Source organism: Ornithorhynchus anatinus, chromosome 14, assembly GCF_004115215.2.
Source record: "Ornithorhynchus anatinus isolate Pmale09 chromosome 14, mOrnAna1.pri.v4, whole genome shotgun sequence".
In the NCBI taxonomy this organism is placed as follows: Eukaryota; Metazoa; Chordata; class Mammalia; order Monotremata; family Ornithorhynchidae; genus Ornithorhynchus; species Ornithorhynchus anatinus.
Window position 1 is genome coordinate 6,238,445 of NC_041741.1, and position 21,817 is coordinate 6,260,261.

The 21,817-nt window shown below is 43.8% G+C and overlaps 1 long non-coding RNA gene across 1 annotated transcript in view; it reads right to left on the reverse strand.

Moving 5' to 3' along the window:
• Positions 1–1,266: 1,266 nt before the first annotated feature.
• Positions 1,267–21,817, reverse strand: part of LOC120638824 — a 45,302-nt gene continuing 24,751 nt past the window's right edge. The window contains exons 2-3 of the long non-coding RNA XR_005660803.1: positions 9,302–9,417; positions 1,267–1,446 (exon numbers count right to left, since the gene is read on the reverse strand). This is a non-coding gene — a long non-coding RNA (uncharacterized LOC120638824). The remainder of the gene's footprint in view (positions 1,447–9,301; positions 9,418–21,817) is intronic.

Consider the following 21,817-nt stretch of genomic DNA (forward strand, 5'->3'; position numbering starts at 1 on the left):
CTCTTCTGCCCTCATCAGAACCCCGACATCCTCAGCTGCCCTGATCTCCAGACAGGCAGGAGGTGGGTAGAATGTGAATTTCTTGTGGGCAGGGATTGCACCTATCAACTCTATTATACTGTACTTTCCCAAGTTCTTGGTACAGCGCTCTGCACACAGGAAGTATTCAAAGAATACCACTGATTGATCGAGTTAGGAGATATTACTACAATCACAGAAGATGGCAGGATAATCACGACGACATATATAGGGAAGAGGGAGGACAGAACGGAATGGAGAAAAGAAGAGTTGGGGAGAGGAACCAGGTGAAGTGAAGAAAAATAATCAAGGAAAAAGGAAAGGGCTTAAGGACAAGCAAGTAAGGAAGAGTACACAGGAAGAGAGAAGGGGAAAACAGACTGGGAGAGACCATGATGGAAACACCATCCATAAAAGCGAGTCAAAGAATGGGTGATTCAACCGGTGATAACACAGGGCTTCCTCTGGGACCGGTTCCAGCAAAGCGGCCAACCGGAAGCCAAGAAAGATCAAACAGGCTCCTCTCCTGAGAGAAGTCAAACTCTCCCAGATACACGAGCAGCTCTTCCAATGAGGTGCCGCTATTTGGTGAAGCCCACTACATCTTTCCCAGGTAAACGGCAGTAGCCATAGGGACAGACTCCCTTTTAGTTCACCTGACCCCTACCGTCGCCACCACTACCTAACAAGCCAGGGACAACCGTAGCCAGGAATTTTGAGAGAGTCCAGAGATGTCATTTTCAAAGGGCAAACGTGTCAAGACACGTTACCCTCTGCCGTCCTTCAGGGAAATGAGCCAGCAGCACAGACACACACTCCTTCCTCCACGTGGCCTGGAAAGAGCCCGGGCCTAACCGGAAGGTCCTGGGCTCTAATTCCGGCTCTGCCACTTGTCTTCTGGGTGACCTTGGGCAAGTCACCCGACTTCTCTGGGCCTCAGATACCACATCTGAAAAATGGGGATTGAGACTGTGAGCCCCATGTGGGACAGGGATTGTGTCCAATCTGATTACTTTATACCTACCCAAGCACTTAGAACAGTTCCTGGCACGTAATAAGTGTTTATCAAGTGCTATTAAAAAACTTCCAGCCCAAACAGAGCTACTAACTCAGTCATTTTAGAAGGGAAGAAGGAGGGCGTATTTGGGCCTGGGGAACCAGGAACCTCCGTGGCCAAGATAAAGTCTTTTTCATAAGTCCCGGTGGGATACTGGCCAAGGAAAATAAAAAATAAATCCAACGCTTTCAGCAGAGAGAAGGGTACTTATTCAATTTTACTGGCTTTCAGTGACGCTCACTACCGTATGTTGGAAGAATCAAAGTACCGGTGTACCATCACTGCCATCCTGCAGGGTTCGGGAATTCTCGATCCAATAGCGTAGGTGACGGTCCCACCCGTTCTTGGCCTCGATTCTTATGGTTTGCTCTCTGTAGCAGATCATAAAGGAGGCGTGATTAAATAAGTGGCAGTAAAACGGTCAGTTAAACCCTATCTCTTTTCGGGGACGTTATTTCAACGGCTCGAATCTCCAAACAATTTGCTTGAGCTGTAGTAGGAGAGGTTGAGGGGAAGATGACCTCAAATACAAATTTGGGTTTGGATGATTATTTTTCTCCAGTCGGAGGTTTAATTACCAAGAGTTGATTCATATTAGTATAAGGACTCTTGGAATGAATTCCCCAAGGAGTAACTTGGGTGTAGACCTTCGACTTCCAAACAAATGATGAAGAAACCACACTCTGCAGGAGTCCTGTTGCAATTTGCCAAGCCTTTTTCCAACTCTTCACTTAATGAACCTGGATGATTATGGCTCTGTTCAGTGATAGGATAATTGCAATTTCCACAGTAGATACTATATTATCCCACAAGGCCTCTTAGGGCCACAGAGATGGGACAGGGAAAGCAAGTTAGTGTTTATAACGCCAAAGGCCGGATGGGAAATATTTATTGGGGAAATGAGGTTCCAGTTAAATCAAAAGGGATGAGACACTTAAAAGAAACGGTCAATGTGCACAAAACAAGGGTCTTCATTTGTGCTGGCCTCGCCTTCTCTGAAAGACCAGCTTCCTTACCAGAAATTTGCAGAGGCTAATCTACTGAGCCATGTGAAACAACTAAACAAACTGTTCTATTCAAAGAATGCCACAGAATTTTTAATAGACCCCTTCCTTTTATGTTTGCTCTCCCCAAAATTCCCATCTTCCCAGGTTGCACCATCCCAGTAGCCATCTCTACTGCTCTGGGACATGTCCATATTTGTACTCTCCTTATTAATTCATCTTTCCTGACTCTTAATATTACCAGGTGCATCTTTGCCTTTCCTTCTGCTCCCATTATTTGGAATTTATGACTGCTTTTCTTTTCCCTTGGACTGTAAGCTCCAGTAAGCCAGATGCCACGTCTTTAATTTCTGTTACAGTTTCCCAGAACTGACTTCAGTGTACGCCGATCTATTTCAACTATTTCTTTTTATATCCTCCTATGCACTCAATGTGCAAATAATCTTTGTCCGTCAGTCTCTTCCTTAAGATTGTGGGCCAACTAAGTTCAGGGAACTCGTGTCTCTGTTTCTGTTGCATGGTCTCAATCACTTAGCATGGTGCTTTGAACTCAACAAGGGCTCAGAAACTACCACGATTGATTGCACAGTGATCCGGAGGTGCTCAATCAATCCCAACCCATTAGTCGAGAAGAAAATACCAGGATTGGTTTTATGAGGGCGATTCGGAGATCGCAGAACTACTTGCGGTGAAGCAAGGAGCACATCGACACCAGCTCTTAGTCCCTTGTAACCCGGACAAGTGGTGCAGTGCCCCGGCTGAAGCCATCCGTGCCAACCGAAACCAAACCGGGGACTTCTAAGTTCATTCATTCATTCGATCGTATTTATTGAGCGCTTACAGTGTGCAGAGCAATGTACGTTCTCAGTTCACTCTTCCCTCTGAGTTTTCAATTTCCCAATACCAGAATCTGCACTGTCCAGCAGACTAATCAGCTCTCAGCCCCTACAGATGTTCCTTCCTGTTTGCAAAATTTCTGAGGTCAGAGTTCCCTACCTCCAATGTCAGATCAAGAACTGTCTAGACTTCGCTCTTTCTTCCCGGGTTTCTGCAACGGACTTAGTATAACACTTCCTGAGTTAAGATCGCCTTTTCTGAATCAGCAGCTCCAAGACTACATTCCAATATGGTGGCACTCCTGCAATAATCGTTCTTGCCCCGGCTTGTCTGGTTCGGGGCTTCCTAGTATTTAAATGATTCTAAAAATTCACAGTGGAGTCTTTGAATTTTGAGTCCTTCGGGAACCACAGTCATCATCACCGATCAAATTATTCATTCTGTTCCCACTTTATCGAAAGCACACAAGGGGTACTTTGAAAATAACAAAGAATAGACAAGGCTGCATCTGTGATCCTTAGCTCAAGGAGCTTCCATTCTAAGGGAAGGGAAAACAGGGCAGACTCAAACTCTCAGTTTAAACATTTAAGTTCTCAACATCTCCGAGCACCAAGAGTTCTTGAGGTTCTAACCTCAGTTTAAGGTTCTAAGTACCTCATAAATGAGGGCTGTTAAGATGTCTACCGGCTACAGAAGTCCTGTCTCCCAATTTCATATCCCTCTGAGCTCAACACATTTCTGCATAAAATTCTATGAAACTGAGGGCTGAAAACAGGCTACGCTATTTATTTTCCAAGTTAAGAAATCTGAGGACCTCAACACCCACAAGCAAGAGCCACTTGAATGAAGTGGAGAAGTCTGGGACCACCACGTTGAGAAAAATGAGTCCCGTTTCCTTGCCCCACCAGGCCTCTCAAAATTCTGAAATCCAGCGGCACTTTAGAATATAACACGATTTTAGACTGTAAGTTCATCGTGGGCAGGGAACGCGTCTCCCAACTCTGTGTGTTGTACTCTCCCAAAAGCTCAGTACAGTGCTCTGAACACAGTAAGTTCTCAATAAATACCACAGATTGATTGATATAACTTCCCAAGAATGTCTACCACTCTGCCCTGATTCTAATAAGGTGAATGCTATGTAGATTTTGAACTAATTTTGTCTAATGGTGAATAAAAAAACCTCACCGATTAGCTTCACATTTCCCACATGAAAGTAATTGTTTACCTGGACGCACTTAAATGATCTAGTTCAAGCTTCTATCCAGAATTTTCAAAGAGCAATTTAAATTACCATCACAACCGACATTCAGATGCAAAGTGAGCTGGGGGGAAAAGAAAAATCAAATGTCCCAGTGCCGGAGTTTGATTTGCAATATAGGTTAATACGAGATCACAAACTACCACTGGCTGCCAGGCTGTTTTCTGAGGAGTTGCAAAAATTGGAAGACTTTTTCATTTTCCGAGATTTGATAAGAAGAAATTGATTTCTCCCTGAATGATCATTTCCTTTCACTTAATATATCTCTCTCCCGTCTCCAGAAGGCAGAACTGCAAGTTAACCTATTCATGCACATCGTGCTTCTCACTGTAGCCGGGGAAGCAATTTGAATAAAAGTAGTTGACGATGGTTTGGAGCTGGGGATGAAAGCATCACCAACTGTGGAAAACAACGACACAGGTGCAATCATTTAGCATGAAGATTCAATCAACTGAGATGAAGGGAAGCAGCAAGGCCTAGTGGAAAAAGCACAGACCTGGGAGTCAGAGGACCTGGGTTCTAATCCCGACTCTGACAAATGTCTGCTGCGGGATCTTGGGCAAGTCACTTCAGTGTAGCGGTAATCAGGAGAGCCTCATACGTGAAAGTTCCCCAGTTCAAAACCGGGTGAAAACATTGTTGTAGAAGCAGCGTGGCGTGGTGGAAAGAGCACGGACTTGGGAGTCAGAGGAGCTAGGTTCAAATCCCGGCCTCGCCACTTGTCTGCTGAGTGAACTTGGTCAAGCCACTTTTCTTTCTGCCTCGCCTGGAAAATGGGGATTAAGACTGTGAGCCCCACGTGGGACAACGTGATTACCTTGTATGTACCCCAGTGTTTAGAACGGTGCTTGACACACAGTAAGCGCTTAACAAATGCCATTATTAATTCTCTGAGCCTCACTTACCCCATCTGCAAAACGGGATGCAATACCCGTTCTCCTTCCTACTTAGACTGTGAGCTCCGTGTGGGATCTGATTATTTTGTACCTTCCCTAGTATTTAGTTCGGTGCTTGGCATGTAGTTAGTGCTTAACAAATACTATTATTATTATTATTATCATGATAATGCTTGAGCAAGTACATCTTGGGAAGACTGCATGCTTGTCTTGCATTTAGGGGTGACTTTATTACTTTGGCATATCATTTAGATGTAGCACATCAATTTATGGGATTCTTATTACAGACATTCTGCCTAGAACAGTAATTGCCATCTTAGAAACCCTTACATTATCCAAATAATAAAAAGTGCACTGGGTCAACTGTAGTTTCTGTAAATAGGAGTTAGGGGAAGGATGGTTTAAAACCCTCTAAAGTAGGACCCGGCTTCTGTCGCTCCAGATGAAACCGGAGAAGACTGTGGATGGCTTGTTTTAAGGAATTTACATTGTTCCACGATGCAGTCAGACTTGAAGAACCCCCACCCCCATGACATCAGATGAATACGGGGTGGGGTACGTGAGGAGAACTGACACTAGCAGCATGCCCAAAAAACCATTCTGTGGTGTGCCAAAATGGGAAAGCGGAAAGCCGGGAAGCCAAGGAAATTAATTAAAATCTCAAATGACCGGTACTACCTGGAAGTATAAAGGAGATAGCAGTAGAAGGCAGACCCATCTAGCAGAATGCGATTCTAAATGGAGTAACTCTCCTGTGATGGATGTGACGAGAAGGCTAGGATGCAAAGGGAGAGCGATGAGAGTGGCTCCAGAACATACTAATAATGATGATGGGATTTGTTAAGTGCTTACTATGTGCAAAGCACTGCTGTAAGCGCTGGGGGGATATAAGGTGATCAGGTTGTCCCACGTGGGGCTCACAGCCTTCATCCCCATTTTACAGATGAGGGAACTGAGGCCCAGAGAAGTGAAGTGACTTGCCCAAAGTCACACAACGGACAAGCAGCGGAGCCGGGATTAGAACCCATGACCTCTGACTCCCAAGCCCGGGCTCTTTCCACTGAGCCACACTGCTTCTCTTTCACTTAATATATACGAGATGAGATAGCTTAAGAGCTATATAAGAGATATATTAAGTGAAAGGAAATTGCACAACATGCAATTGTGCAGCAAGGGACAGTATTTACATGCACAGGAAGTGAAAGAGATTAACTTCCAAACCACCTCTGCACACGTAAAAAGCATCTCATTGTCAATACTGCCGTCTTCAAACCCCAAGGACCGATACGACTGTATGAACTTGAAGGCAGTGAAGCCAGGAAAGAAGATTTCTCTATTAGGATCACACTCAATTTTCCAAAGCTGCAGACTTGAAGGGACCTGATGCAGGTGAACAGCTGAGAGTAGAAAGATGATGAATCATCTTCATCACTATCCTGATCAAAGTGGATTATTACATACATGCCTAGTGGGTGCAGAGATCTGGAGAAGCGGGGGCTGGTGGATAGGGCCCAGGCCCGGGCGTCAGAAAGACCTGGGTTCTAATCTCGACTCTGCCACCTGTCTGCTGTGTGTGACCTTGGGCAAATCACTTCACTTCTCTGAGTCACTTCACTTCTCTGAACCTCAGTTACCTTATCTGTAAAATGGGGATTAAGACTGTGAGCCCCAAGTGGGACACAGACTGCGTCCAATCTGATTACCTTGTGTCTACCCCAGCGCTTAGAACAGGGCCTGGGACATAGTAAGAGGCTAACAGCTAGCATAAAAAGGATAGAAAAGGAAAATATGGTAATGGCCCTTGTCTTCCAAAAGGTTACTATCTAATAAGAGAAACGGGAAAATGCCAGCTCTGCTGCTGGCCTGCCGACTAACCTTGGGAAATCACTTAACTTCTCGGTGCCTCTATTTCCTCATCTGTATGTGGAAATACAACCCCTGTTTTCCCTACCTCTTAGATGGGGAGCTCTGGGTGGGGGAGGAACTGTGTCTGTTCTGCCTGCCTTGTATATACCCCAGAGTTTGGAACATAGTAAGAATCTCTTACCGATCTGTACATTCCAAGCGCTTAGTACAGTGCTCTGCGCATAGTAAGCGCTCAATAAATACTATTGAATGAATGAACCTAAATATCATCCACTGTACTCGCCCAAGTGCTTAGTATAGTGCTCCGCACACAGGAAATGTTCAATAAATACCACTGAATGAATGAATGAATGAATGAACTCATGGGATTTTACTCAAAAATCTTCTCAAGATATCCATTTTTAGATTATAATAATTAAGCATTTAATTAGGCAATCACTCTTCCCACCTTGAAAGACTTACTGAAGGCACATCTCCTTCAAGAGGCCTTCCCCGACTAAGCCCTCGTTTTCCCTTCTTGCACTCCCTTCTGCTTCACCCCGATTTCCTCCCTTTATTCACCCTCCCTCAGCCCCACAGCGCTAATGTACATAACCCTAATTTATTCATTTTATTAATGTCTGTCTCCCCGTCTAGACTTTAAGTTCATTATGGGCAGGGAATATGTCTACCTACTCTGCTATATTGTACTCTTCCGAGCATTTAGAACAGTGCTCTACGGACAGTAAGTGCTAAATAACTATGGTTGATTGATTGGATTAAAAAAAGAGTTTTGGGGGTTCAGAAGATTTAAGAAGAAAAAAAATCCCAATCTCGCTTCTTCATCCAAAAATATAAAGTTTTTATCAAGCAAAGGGGAATTAGTCATTCAAGAAGAATGAGAGAAAAACAAAACATCTTTGTTATAGTCTAACAGGGGGAAATAACAAGCCAGAATTTAACAGAGTCCTTTACGACAACTGTAAAGGGATCTGTTTGAAGTGAGCATAACACCATTAATGTCGCAGGGCGTTTAGTAATAATTTTTCCAAATAAGCCTTTTATGTTGGCAGGTAGGGTAAGAACAGGTCCATCTATTATCACTTACTGGAATCAATCTCTCGCATTCGCTACGCCTCAGATAAAAATCTGCATAATGGAAAACTCTAAGTGCAATCATACCGCAAACATATGTAAACTCGAACAGCGGTGAAACTGATTTTTCCGGAATGTGAATAAATGCAACACTCAGATTTCTGGAAGAGCAAAATTAAATGGTGTAGTATTTGGAGAAGCCTAAAACATTGGCTCTCTTACTTTGGGGGTGATGAGAGTCACCCAAATTAATCAACAACCACCGAGCTACGGTACCTGGAGAACTATAGCGGCAATATAGCCAGATGTGTACTTCTCCACTCCCCTCGTAACCACTCCTATTTCCTCTTATCCCCACTCCCTTCTCCTCTCATCCTTTTCTTTGCCTCCCAATCGTGGCCAGAGAAGTCAGAGTGAGGGCAATAGCTAGCCAGGCTGTGGCTACGTCTTAAAAACCATGCCCACGCAAGTGCAAATAGTTGCATCACAAAGGAAAAAGAACACAGCCAGTTCCCTGTCCCCCACAGCACTCCCCCCTCCACACTCCCACATGAGCCCCCTCCCATCTCTCCCCATTCCTGGTTCCCAGACCGTGGCTTTCCAGACCACCGTCCTCACACGTCAAACTTGCCTCCCATCTCCCCGTCCCTCTAAAGTGGCTCCTGCCACACCCTGGCTCTTTTAACCGATGGTTATCTGAACCGGCTGCCAGATTTCACTGGCAACCACCCAGCCGTTACTCCCAAAGCCACCTTCCACAGCTCGCCGTCCCCGACTGCCACAGCTGCAGATCCCAGGGGCCCTGGTGGGACTGAGGGGAGGATGGAGGGGGAGGATGGATGGGGAGGAGGAAAGGTTGCCGTGGAGGTGCGGGAGGACAGGATACACAACCAACTTCTGTCTGGTGGGCTGGCACACACCAATCACAGAGGGGAAGTAAACGATCCGAAGCCACGGTGAAGCAAAATCGGAAGTCATGTAATAAGGCAGCTCACAGTCAGACCACTGCGATACAGTGCCATTCACTGAAATCTGAAATACGAAATTCCCAAGCGGGGCCCGGGAACCGCCCAAGGAGACATGTAGGATCACGGGCATGTTTCCGAAAGAGGAGCTCTGTTATCTTTCTGCACACCCATTTGAAATTGAACGAGACTTTCACCAGAGTTTTGCCGCGGCGAAGCGGCGGACCCTCATTAACGGACTGCTCATGGGATGAAAATGAACTCCTAGAGGACTGGTGGGCTTCAATCACCGGGCCCACGTGGGCCCGAGGGACAGGCAGGATTACCCGGATATCGTTCCTGTCCGTTATCTCGTGCTTCCTGGGATGGAGGACAAGGAGGCTCAGGACCAGACATCTCAACGTTGTCGTGCCTAAGGATCCCGTCCGAGTAAGCAGAGGGTCTGAAAGAGAAAGAAGGGTCACTTGAAATGTATGGCTTTTAAACATTTCCTATAATATTTCTAATTCAATTAGCTATGTTGATATTGTCAGAGAAAAAAATGCCTTATGACTTATGCTGTTATGGGTCAGTGGAAGCTTCTTACTGTCATAAGCAGGTCAGAAGTTATAAAAGTTTAGAGTGGCATAAAGACTTTACGGACACCTGAATCTAGAGCTAGAAGAATCGACCGGTAGCCCATCTAATCCAAGCATCAGTCCTCCTCCTCACGTCTGACTATCATTTACTAAACCTTCACGAAATCCCCAATATCTACACCCGAGCTTGGGGAGTTCTCTCTTTCGGACGTTCGCTGCCGATCGATTTTAAGCCAGACTGTTCTCGGCTCAGGCGTTTTCTCTCAGTGGCATAATAGTAAACGATTTTCTTATTTGTGTACATCTAATCGTGTCGTTTCAGGAAACTGGCCTCCTAATATTGAACAGCAGCCATGTGAGAAAATTTAGGATTTATCATATCAAGAGAAGCAGCGTGGCCTAATGGATAGAGCTCAGGACTGGGCGTCAGAAGGACCTGGGTTCTAAACCTGCCTCCTCCACTTGGCTTCTCTGTGAGCATGGGCCAGGCTCTTCGCTTCTTCGTGTCTCAGTTACCTCACCTGTAAAATGGGGATGAAGACTGTGGGCCCTGTGTGAGACAGGGACCGTGTCCAACCTGATTAACTTGTATCTATCCCAGTGCTTAGTACAGAGCCTGGCACATAGTAAGTGCCTAACAAATACCATAAAAAAAGGCAGGGTCTTGAGCCAGCAGGGCCATGTTGAAGCCAAAAATGGTCAATCGAGCTCATCCTTAGCCGAGCCTCAAGATGACTTGGGCCTGGTCCTACCTGGGACAGTGTCTACAGTCAGCTCTGCCTCACTCCAAGGGGCTGCAAGCATCGGAGCCAAGTCGTGATGGAGCTCGAAGGCAGAGAGACTGTTTTGAACCACAGAGCATCATCTTTCAATAATAGAAATTGCATCATCATCATGGCATTTATTAAGCACTTGCTCTGTGCCAAGCACTGAGAAAAGCAGGGGAGTATCTACAAGATATAAGATATACACAGGATGTTTATCTATAATTCTATTTATCTATTTTGATGCTACTGATGCCTGTCTACTTGTTTTGTTTTGTTGTCTGTCTCCCCCCTTCTAGACTGGGAGCCCGTTGTTGGGTAGGGATTGTCTCTATCTGTTGCTGTACTGTACTTTCCGAGCTCGTAGTCCAGTGCTCTGCACACAGTAAGTGCTCAAAAAATACGATCGAATGAATGAAAGATAAACGGATCAGATGCCGCCCCGTCCCACACGGAGCTCGCGATTTAAGAGGGAGGGAGGACTGTCAGCTTTTCCCCATTTTACAGGTGAGAAAACTGAGGCGCAGGGAAGTTAAAGTGACTCGCCTAAGGTCACCCAGCGGGCAAGTGGCGGAGACAGGATTAAAACCCAGGTCTCCCGACTCCCAGTCCATTGCTATTTCCACTAGGCCACTCAGAATGGGCAGGAGGGTTCATCAATCTCTTGCCAGATCTGCCCCCTATTACCACGTGTTAATAAAAAAAAAAGAACCTATTTTCCAGAAGAACAGAATGAAAATTATTTCTGATAAGTGAAATCAATTATTAATAATGTAATTCAAGAATTGCTGCAAGGAATCCTCAGCTCTAGAAGAATCTAAGTGAGTGTGTGTTTTAGTGAATCACTTCAGTGAAAAGTGAAAATCTTGATATTCTCCCTTCTGGAGAGTGAAATGCAGCAATTTTGACTTCCAATTCAAGGGATCTGAGGTTTTATCTTTAAGAGACTTTTGGCTTGGTAAGCCAAAAGTGCATCAGAAATGAATAATAAATGTGCCTTTTTTTAATCCCTTGGGAATTTCCAGAGCTTGGAATTGTGCGGAGTTCTTCTCACCAGCCTGCAGAGTTGATCTTTTATTTGAGTGGGAGACCATCAGGTATTCTGGGCCAGTTTCACATACACTTCCAGCGGGACAAGGTCGACCTCTCCGACTGAGTATTGCCCTGGCAGGAGAATTGGACCTTTGGATTGCAATCAAACCCAAGAGGCTCCCAGACAACAGAATGTAGGTTCCTGAAGCTTCCGGGGTCAAGGCTTGTCCGTCAGAGACGCCTCTGCCCTCCCACCTGGGCCACACGGGGGAAGGGAAACCATCAATTCCCAGAGAAGTGTTAACGGGAGAGGAGAACGCGATTTGAACAGGCTATGATTAGCCCGCCCTTCAAGCTCAGAACCTGTGCGTATTCCCGAATCATCTCGAGCATTGCTAATCAAAGTTTCAAAGCCGTCCTAACAGATACAGTGTCACAGAACTGGCCATAGGCACAGAGGAAAATGGGAAGCAAAAGAAGCAGCCCAGCCTAGTGGATAGAGCACGGGCCTGGGAGTCAGAAAGACCTGAGTTCTAATCCCATCTCTGTCACTTATCTGCTGTGTGATCTTAGGCAAGTCACTTCTCTGGGTCTCATATATTTCCCTCTAGACTCTAAGTTTGCTGCGGGCAGGGGACTGTGTCTGTTATACAGAACTCTGCACAATTCCAAGCTCTGGGAATTCCCAAGGGATTAAAAAAAGTCACTATTATTCATTTCTGATGCACTTATGTGTCTGTCACTCTTCCGAGCTCTTAGCACAATGTTCTGCACAGAGTAAGCGCTAAAGAATATAATGGATTGATTGGTTGAAAATGGGCTGAAAGAGATTGGGTGCCTAGGATTAGACTCCTGCTCTGTAGCTTTGAAGGTTCTTCAACCTTGGGAGGAAAACCTCTCTGCAGTCCCAAAAAAAGAATATATTTCTAAGAGCTCATGCTATCCAGTTAGGTGCATCATTAATTGGATTTATTCTTTAAGCAAAATTATTCATTGTGCAAGATTCAATTGGCTCATCTCTTCCTGCAAGGGAAACTTTTTTTCATTTTATTCCTATTAAGAGAGGCAGATAATTTCTTCTGAATCAGAGAAATAAGCACTGTAAGTACTTCTTTTACAAGAGACTTCCAATCCATCTTCTTCTAAAGGAAGGAAGGATGCTGCACATTGATGAACTTTCTTAATGCAGACATTACGTAGAACCATCAGTCTTAAACAAAACTCATTTCACTTCTTACGGTAATTATTTTCCATACAAATCCACGCAAGCCATCTGGAAGACATAGTGGTTCAGCCCTCCTTAATGGATGCCATGTGAGTTGAGTTTTAGGCTGGTAGGGACATCAGCTTGATGTTTGACTTTGCATTTTTGGCCAGAGGTCATTGTGATCTTCTCCCCTTTTCCATCCTGGAAGGATCATGGACTAACGAGAGGACGCAGGATCCCCTCTAGACTGTAAGCTCACTGTGGGCCAAGAATGTGTCCACCTGCTCCCTCCCTTCTCAAATCTGACGGACAATTACTGCACCCCCGTTCGATGCGTAATTGAAGGCACGAGGCCTTTCCTGATTAAACCCCCCTTTTCCCCACTCCCACTCCCTTCTGCGTCACCCTGATTTGCTCCCTTTATTCATCCCTCCTCTCAGCCCCACGGAATTTTTGTACATATCTATAATTTATATTAATGTCTGTCTCTCCCTCTAGGTTGTAAGCTCGTTGTGGGCAGGGAATATGTTTGTTTATTGTTATATTGTACTCTCCTAAGTGCTTAGTACAGTGCTCTGCATACAGTAAGTACTCAAATACAACTGACTGATTCTCATTTTTTGAACTTACCTACTATGAATACACATCCCTTGTGTATACCCACCCCCTGGCTAGGGTATAATAAGATTTTTGGGTTTTCTTTATCAATTTATCATGATATTTATTAAGTGCTTCCTACACACCAAGCACGGTGCTAAATGCCGGGGTAGACGCAAAATAATCAAATCTGTTCCACGCGGGACTCACAGTCTAAGATGTGAGACTTGTGCTCTTATCTCATCCCCATTTTACAGATGAGGAAACGGGTCCATGTGGCTGACCAAAGGTCCCAGAGCAGGTCATTGGCAGAGCTGAGATTAGAACCCGTGAATCGTGAGACCCAGCCCCGAGCTCCTACCAGGATGAATGCTTGCGCTAGCGGAGTCACATCCATTACATTTCTTCCAAGCTTATCTTTACATTCTCCTAGTAAAGGTGATGAGGACTAAACCATTATTTGAGGTACCTCATTTTATGTATGACCTGATTGGCATCATTCCAAAGGCGGCAAACTCCGTAGCCCTGAAACTGTGCTAAATATTATTTCAATAATGAACAGATAAAGGTTAACAAAAAACAAAAAACAACCCCCCCCCCCAAGAAAAAAGAACAAAAAACACCCAGGATTAATTTAGGTCTACCTTAGCCTACTTTCTGGAAGCAAATTAAAAACCTAATTACTGATCTGTTGCAACTCAGAGATTTTACCTTTAATCCATTTGCCCAAGGGAGAAATGTTGCTATGGAAAACCACCTGCTCCAGACATAGATGTTTTAGCAATTTTTTTCCTTCTTTCTGTAGCTCCTTCACAAGAGAACTGTGACTCCGGTTGGGAAAAACATCATGTTATTTCTAAAAAATTTAGATATGTTTTTCCCCCTTTAGACTGTGAGCCCCATGTGGGACTGGGACTGTGTCTAATCTCAGTAACATGTATCTTCCCCAGTGCTTGGCACATAGTAAGCACTTAAATACCAACGATAAGTATTTTTTATTCTATTATTATTCATTTAGCCAATATCAGTTTATCTGAACGCCATATAAACACTTTTGGGAGCACTTTAGTCAGAGACACAAAGAAAGACAAGTTTGGGGAAGGAGAAAAGGAAGGGAGAGGGGGAAGGAGAGAAAGAACAGGAGAAGAAGAGTATGGGAAAGAAGAAAAGAGGAAGGGATAATGGAAGGGAAGCAGCTGGAAGAGACAGAGGGAAGGATGTAGGGAAGGAGAGAAGGAAAGGAGATTAAATCTTCTATGCTACTATTTCCCCTGTCTTTTATTTTTTTTAATGTCTGCTTCCCCCATAGACTCCAAGCTCTTTGTGGGCGGGGATTCTGTCTTCCAACTCTATCGTACTGTACTTTCCCAAGTGGTTAGTACAGTGCTGTGCACACAGTAAATGCTCAATAAATACCACTGATTGATTGACAAAGACAAGGGTAACTACAGGGAACGGGGAGAGAAGCTAGAGGGGTCCACTCAGTGCCATTCCAACACTGTGCTTCTTTAATGGTAAAACCAGTAGGATTTACTTCAGGGCTGCTTCTTAGTGTAGCTAGAGTGTGCGCTATCGAAGCATCTCTTAGAAATTTAATGTGCCCCGGACTTTTTTCAGAACTACACTCTGCCCCTTCTGCGTCTGCCTGTCTCTCTCAAACTTATTCCTGAAGCTGTAACTGAAGAAAAGACTAAAGAAGCCCTGATTTTATTCTATTTTATCTGTACACTCTTTTTGCTATTGTTCCCCCAGGACCAGAAAGATGGAGATGCGTGACCCGTCTTGTATTGCTTCATCATCTCCTCTAGAGAATGGTGGAATAAAAGGCCAGTGATAAACAAATTTATCTTTTCACATTTACACTGTATTAGCACCCAGTCCTAAACTCTACTGCTTTCATCTCCTCAGTTCCTGAGATTTTTAAAATGTTGGTATTTGTTAAGCGCTTACTATGTGCCGAGCACTGTTCTAAGCGCTGGGGTAGACACAGGGGAATCAGATTGTCCCACGTGGGGCTCACAGTCTTAATCCCCATTTTACAGATGAGGTAACTGAGGCACCGAGAAGTTAAGTGACTTGCCCACAGTCACACAGTTGACAAGTGGCCGAGCCGGGATTCGAACCCATGACCTCTGACTCCAAAGCCCGTGCTCTTTCCACTGAGCCACGCGGAGATTTTTATTCAGCTTCGATCAATTATGCCTTTACCGTGAGGAAGACAGGAAATGAAAACTCAGAAATAAGGATGATTTTGTAGGAATAGCTCTCTAGGGCTATGTCAGCAACACACACTTTATAAGAAATTTCTGGACCTTGTGTAGGTGGGGCCCGGCATTATGTTACCATTCTCGGATGTTGACATTTGACCCCCATGTGTGTATCTGGGCAGATTTAGGCAATCACCAAAAAACTGTCGTGTTCCGAAATTGCTGCGGTAATACAAAACCAGGAGGTCACTCGGAAGAAGAATGAACTCTTCCTTGCCACCCATTTGGGCTTCTTGAATTTCCACTGACCTTCAGGTTCCATTCACTAGAGTGAATGGATTGAGGTTTTCGATGGGTATTACGTACTCTTTTGACAATCTGAAACAACGCCAAATTGCTCAGCTCTGCTCCATGACCAGGATGCTAAATTGGACACGATCAGGGTTAAGAAAATCAATCAGTGGTATCTATCGAGTGCTTACTGCATGCAGAGCACTGTACTAAGCGCTTGGGAAAATACAATACATGAGCTCTAGGAAGTGATCCTCGACATGTGACCGGTCAGTACCGCTTCCTTCCGAACTATAAACTGCCCACCCCAACTTCACTGACGAGCGCCATTTTGTTCGTTGGTTACTATTTAGAACTGATTGGTTGTCTTTTTTAAAAAGTTGTAGGCAGACCAGGAGAGGTATCGAATGACCACTGGAGATCACAACTCGGCTTCCCCTACCATCCAGCCCCGAGGAGTAATCATGCCTGGGTCCTTCAAATACAGGACACTTAAGATGTCCCTAAGTGACTCATTCTGAACAAATGAGGCAAGACTGTGAAGTAAGGGACAACCTAAGAGAAGAAATATCCACTACAAGTTTGAAAACCTTACAAGTATTAAGAACTCATAATATCCTGCCTTGCATTTCCAAAGGTACATCTTACCTAGAATTAGGTCAACTCAAGTTTTCAAAGAGCAATCACTACTTCCTTAGCAGCGTGGTTCAGTGGAAAGAGCACGGGTTTGGGAGTCAGCGGTCATGGGTTCGAATTCTGGCTCTGCCACTTGTCAGCTGTGTGACTGTGGGCAAGTCACTTCACTTCTCTGTGCCTCAGTTACCTCATCTGTCAAATCGGGATTAAGACTGTGAGCCTCACGTGGGACAATCTGATTACCCTGTGTCTACCCAGCGCTTAGAACAGTGCTCTGCACATAGTAAGCGCTTAACAAATACCAACATTATTACACACTCCTTGAGGGCAGAAACCCTGTCTACTAATTCTATTTATTCTATTCTTTCCCAAGTGGTTAGTACAGTACTCTGTAAAGAGTAAACACTCAGTATATACTATCGATTGACTGGATGATAAGTGATTTAGTAAGAAATATATCAAACGGAATGCAGTGTTTAGCTGCTGTGTTCTGCTGAGGTAGTTAATTTAAATATTAGATACGTCCATTTCAGCAGTCCTGGAGGGAAAAGTTTTTAACAATATTAAAAGATGTCACTACTTTTTTAGGAAAGTGAACCTACATTCTCTCCTCCTGCCTTACCTTCATATTTGGCCCTTTAAATAATCCAATTTACAATCTCCATTACTAAGTGGTATTTATGACTAACATCTTCAAAAGTAAATAAGTTTATCATTTTTTTTTTTGCTTTGAGGTTTGCATTTCTCTTTAATAACTGGACTATTCTCGCTCTGGTTGAAAATGCCAACTGGTAATTTGTGCAATGACTCTTGGGTATGGACCAGTATATTTCTCTCCTAATATGAAAAAACAATTGGCTGGTATTATTAGTAAGGCAGCAAGATTTACTCGGTCATTCCTCAAAGGCCTCTTACGTAAACCAGATAGATGAAGTCAACCGACAGACCCATAGGCCCAATCTCTACAAAGAAGGTACACTTTTGGAGAGGAATTTTCCAGTGGAAAATTCAATTTTTATCCCAAATATACATTGGGCACTCTAAATGTCAGTATATACATAACATTCAAATGTGCCACGCAGTCAAGTATGTTTTTGGAGATGGATACTGCTAGTCTTTCTGCCTTTACACTTGCCCAAGGATATGTGATTTTATTAGCAAGTTTGCCTGCTTGGCAAACTGCTTGTTTTTTCAGGTTTTTCCACTAATCTTCCTAGTCCTTCTTACCATGCTTAAAGGCACCATCTTACAGAGGGATAAAGAAACCGCTTCCCTATGGCCTCAACCTAGTAGTCTTTAATGGTTCCATGATCAATTGTTATAACCTTTTTTTAGGCTAAAACCTAGGCTTCTTCCAGTAACACCAGTAAGAAAATTCAGAATTGAGGGGGTTGGGGGAGGAAGGTTGGTTTTCCTTGAGCCATGAAGTTACTGAGGTGGAAGACAACTTGTACTCCTCCTTCCAAACTCCTGATCACCTTAGCAGTCCATGTCTGGAAAAGGAAAATAAATTCTTTCACCCCAAACCTATTCTGGAAAACAAGGTAAGTTCCGGGTCAAGAATCAATTCTACAAATGATTTGAATGTTTTGGCAAGGGGTGCCATGGTGGGTAAATGCTCCAAAATTGCTCTAGGATAATCACATAGGTGTCCTTTAAAAATGTGTCCACAGCACTAAAAGCAAAGTAGAGTCACATTTGAAATTCAGTGCCTTGACTAGGGGCTAAAAGTTCCCATCCTCTCTCCCTTTGATGAATTGGTCTTCTTTATTCCGGTTTTAGCCTTGGCATAGAGAATCTCGGAAAAAAAGAAAAGATATGTTTCGGATCAATTGCCAGTGACAGCAGAGCAGAGATTGCAAAAACCCAATCTTTCTTATTTACTCAAAACATCACTTAAATGGTATCCTGAAAGAAGAAAATCAGTAACTTGTTCATCGATGCTTCGGCTCTAAAATGGAAAGAAAGAATATCTATTTAATTTCCCCAATCACTTTGAAAAGGCTACTTCGGAAAGTTATAAAATTTTACTCTATTTGTCAAATGCCAAACTTCTAATTCTGTTAATACTCTTCATTTGATTTGATCAAATCCTTTTTTTAGCGTGAAGTGAAATATCCTGAGCCAGATATGTCAGGTTTATTTGCAGCATCGATTGAATTAAATGGATTCTTTAGCTAGTAGAGATAAGACAGCATTTGATAAAACCCTTTTGATGCAGTAAATGATCTATCATAATAACTACACTTAAACGAGCTCCTCAAACCTTAGCTCTAACTTCACAATCGATAATGAGTAATATTTGCTTAAGACTTTGAGTCGAGATTTTTCTTTCCCGATATGTGTGCTTTCCAAGTATACAAATGACCCGACTGAGAAAGGATGAAATGGTACGTGGATCCATATCTTTCTGTGGATTTTGCCCTCGTGCACATACTGCCCGTGTACAACTGATCACCTCAAATGAATTATTTTTCCCCTAGGGTTTAGGGTTGTCAGATGGCCAGTGGATTTGGGATAGTCCTTCAATTTGACTCTGATCTTATTTTCCAAGAAATGGGAGAAGAGGTAGACCCTCAAATCACGCGTATTTATTGAGCGCTTACTGTGTGCAGAGCACCGTACGAAGTGCTTGGGAGAGGACAACGTAACACGATTACAGACACATTCCCTGCTCACAACGAGCTTGTCTAGAGGGTCAAAGCAGGATGCAGGTTGTGACCCCAGAGCTGAAAAGTGACATCCTCAAAACTGAAATCTGGCCAACCTCTTCAGACCGTTTCTGCCCACTTCATTTTAAATGATGTGATCAGCAAAGTGCTGTGGGAAATGGTTCAATTATTTAGTATTTTCATCAGACATTCTGCCCACCCTTTCCTTTAATGCCTCTTCCCCCTATTTAGGCTGGGACCCCTATGTGGGACAGGGATTGTGTCTGACCTGACTTGTATATTCCCCAGTGCTTAGAAGAGTGCTAATGCTTTTCTTCTTGGCTAAAGTCCTCAGCCTAAATACTACTCCTTCCTCTTGGGGATCCTCCTTTCAGACTCCTAAGGAAAAACAAGTTCTCTCTGGCAAAACTGGCTTGGGTACCGCTGGAAATGATGCAGGCAGAAAACATCAGTACATTCAAGAAGGATTTGGGAAAATTCACAGATGATGGGACCGTGGTCGGTTATTAGATGGTAAGGTCAGGGATGGTAGAGCTCAAGATAAGCACACTGGATGCCTTGAGGGGCTTTAAATAGATTTATGGGTGATTAGCCCCATGAAGAGTAATTTTAAGGAAGCGAGGGACGCGAGACGTAGCGGCAGATTGCCTGTGGCCCGTGATTGTTGAAGGTTGTGGCGGAGACTCGACTGCTGGCATGAGAGCCAAGGAAGGCGGATAGTTATCTGCCCCTTTCTCAGCCCCCACAGCACATCCACTAGACTGAAAGCTCGCTGTGGACAGGGAACGTGTCTACCAACCTTGTTATATTGTACTCTGCCAACCGCTTAGTACAGTGCTCTGCACACAGTAAGCACTCCATAAATGCCACTGATTATGTACCTATCCATAATGTACCTATCTTAATGTCTGCTCCCCTCTCTAAATCGTAAGATCATTGTGGGAAGGAGACGGGTCCACCGACTCTTATACTGTAGTCTCGCAAGTGCTTAGTTCAGCGCTCTGCACACAGTAAGCGCTCGATAAATACAACTGATTGATTTATATGGCTGCTTCCACCACACCCACTCTCCTGAACCCCAACCTTTGGGCATAACAACAGGTGATTGTGCGAGTACAAAACTCCTGAATGACCGCTTCCAACTGAATAATGGTCCATCCCTGATCTAAAGCAATTTCTCTCATTTTTGTCCATTTCCTTATCAACAGATACTTAGGAAACCATGACCGAAAAGACAAATGATTCCGTTTGCAGCATGTGGCTAAACACATCCATCTCCCTTTATTTAAACAGTCAGGTGGAGGCTGTGAAGTTCATCAGTCAAATTTGTGTCTCTTTCCACGGGTGATAAAGATAAAGGTAAATTACCCCTCAAGCATCAGCTTTGCTCTGTAGACTGAACGTCTTCCATTTGCCTCGTGAACAGATTTTATGATAAAGTCGTTTTTTTCTGACCCGCAGTTCTATTTCAACCTGTTTTTCTCTGCCTGTTTCAGGAAGAGGATAGGAGGGAAGGGGTGGGGAGGAGAGATACCCTGCCTCAGAGTAACCCATAACTTTCCTGTTAGGAAATATTTTTTTCTCTCCGTTGTGGGCATTTTCACCCTACAATTACAAAACGGATGACCCCTTCCAAATCAAAGATTGAATAAGAAAAAAGAATCTATCTTCTAAAGAGTGTACTTACTGTAAACTAAGTGTTAGGAAGAAAATATATGGAAAGACAGTACCGTATTCTCTCCCTTCTCTAATCTTAACCAGTTTCTCCATCTTTTTTTCTTCTCTCTCACTTCTCTGCCTTCCTCTCGTCAACCCACCGCCCTATTTCCCTTCTTTATCTCACTGTCTTTGAGAGGCCTCTCTTCTGAACGTGCCTGGGAGTGGGATAAGAGGAGGCGGAGGAATGAGAGAAGGATAAGAGAAGGAACTCTATATACCCCGACAATCAACACAGTGCCTGACACATAGTAAGCACTTAAAATGCCACAATTATTAATTCTAACCATTATTAGGAGGGTGCATCTTCCTTATCTAGACTATGAGCAGGAATGTGTCCACTATCTTTGTTACACAGTGCTCTGCCCACCGTAAGTGCTCAATGAAAGATTGATCGAAAGGCAGTCATTGATAGATTGACAGTAGAAAGATATCAGAATGAAGAAAAATACTTCCGCTTATCTCGCGAAGGGTACCTATGTTCCGGAAAAGGAAGCCCGAGTCAAAGTTAAGCAAGCTGGAGGTGAGGAGCTACTGGAAATGGATGTTATCTGATAAAAACTACCACCCAGGAAGCCAGCACCAATTCTCCTTTCCTTGAATGTCACTGCATTTAGAGAAGCAAGTGAACAGGGTAAAAAGCAAGGGACAATTTTATGCTATGGTTTTCTGAACATTCTGTGATCTCCAACATCTCACTAAGAGTGCAAAGATGGGCAAGGAGCCATGGCTGTGAGCCAGAGAATTGGTTCTAAGTTTATTTCAGCTTAACCTAAGCATGGTACCCAGACAGAAGCTGAATATCAGCGAGTAACGCGAGCTGCCTCAGTCACGTTTTCTGGTCTGATTAGCTGAATGATAAATCCCCAAACTCCAAACAGGGGCAAAAGTTTGCACCCGGTGGAGGTCAGTACACTAGCAGCTTTCTCTGTTTTGACTTTATTGGAAGCAGAGAAACTGTAATCTATTGTACTATAGGAAATAAAACATAAATCAAGAAAGGTCCTGGCACCTGCCTGTGTGATGTGCTTGAGCAACATGTACAGCAATCCAATTGATCCTAAAAGCAGAGTGGTCTATATTTTGTGGTAAATGACTTTTTTTTCCCCCTCCAATTATTTTTGAGTCAATGAAATCGAAAA